The sequence below is a fragment of the Octopus bimaculoides genome, chromosome 18, assembly GCF_046866305.1.
Source record: "Octopus bimaculoides isolate indiv1 chromosome 18, ASM4686630v1, whole genome shotgun sequence".
NCBI lineage: Eukaryota > Metazoa > Mollusca > Cephalopoda > Octopoda > Octopodidae > Octopus > Octopus bimaculoides.
The window spans coordinates 42,267,107-42,268,713 of NC_142945.1; positions in this window are offsets into that span (position 1 = coordinate 42,267,107).

The following is a 1,607-nucleotide window of genomic DNA, read 5'->3' on the forward strand; positions in this document are numbered from 1 at the left end:
TATTATTATTATTATTATTATTATTATTATTATTATTATTATTATTATTATTATTATTATTATTATTATTTATTAAGGAGGCTATCTGGCGGAATCGTTAGCACGCCGGGAAAAATACTTAACGGTATTTCGTCTGCCGCTACGTTCTGAGTTCAAATTCCGCCGAGGTCGACTTTGCCTTTCATCCTTTCAGGGTCGATAAACTAAGTATCAGTTACGTACTGGAGTCGATGTAATCCAATTAATCCCTTCCCGGAATTTGAGGCCTTCTGCTTCCAGTAGAAATAGATTTATTATTATCGTTGCCAAAATGGCAAGAGTGGATGGTACATCTCTAAAGGTAGACCTGCGGGCCGGAGAGAAGGAATTGGAAAGAGCACTTACTCCTAGGATTTCAGGAAAATCTCGGACAGTAGGGTTCCTCGATTATCCCTAGACGCGTTACTGTATCCGGAGGGCCACATCTCTATCATCCTCCCCACCATATTTTTGTAACCTTTGTATGCTATACTTATGTCTCTTCTTTTTCAGTGTATACCGTGTATACTTACTCTTTTTTTATCATTTCATTGTTATATGTAAATCCCAACACTTTATGCCCGTCTCTGTATTGTCCCCCTCATCTTTCACCCTTGTGGCAAATAAATGAAATCATTATTTTTCTTATTCTCCTTCTTATTATTTCTTTATATCGCAGATTTAGTTGGAAGTGCTGGAATCTTGCATGCGTAGAGGGCTTGCTACGTTCAGGCTACGGTACTACGCTATCCGTTCTTTTCAACTATCTAATACTTTCCTGATTACACTGGCCGTGTCAAGGAGGCAAACATTTTGTAACAGTTCTAGTGTAATAATAATGTAAATAATAATAATAATTATTGTTGTTGTTGTTGCTGTTGTTGTTATTGTTGTCGTTGTTATTTCTATTTTGTTGTTGTTACTATTATTATTATTATTATTATCATCATTTTATTATCATTATTCTATCATTTTAAAAAATTATTATCATATCACTGTTGTTATTCATGTTATTACTAGTGTCTATTTAAAAGATAATAATAATAATAATAATAATAATAATAATAATAATAATAATAATAATAATAATAATAAGCCAGTACATATATCAGGAAGACAAAACAGAAAGCATCTACAACGTACTGTCGTTTACTAGAAATATCTACGTGCCTCTTTCACCGTCAACATGTCGTCTTAGATAGAGAAGGTAAGTAAAAGATTAATGATAATAATATAAAAGATATTTGGATAATGTTACAGTGTATCCATTATCAAATATGTTTTCTTTATATTTTCGAGACAGCAACAGTATAATCTCAATATTTAGTTGCTATTCCTAACAGCTGTTGATGACATCACAAATGACTCCAAGACAGAAGAATGCAAGAAATAATGAAAGCTAAACTTCAAAGAAGAACAAATAGGAATATCAATTACAGATAAACAACTGATTATATAATCACACGGCACCCAGCAGTAGCGGAAGCTGAGTTTCTGGAGAAAGACATTTGTAGGAATTAAGGTGATTAGCAGTGACATTTATTCGAAGAGGAATTGTAAGTGGGTTATAAACAAAAACAGACTAGAAA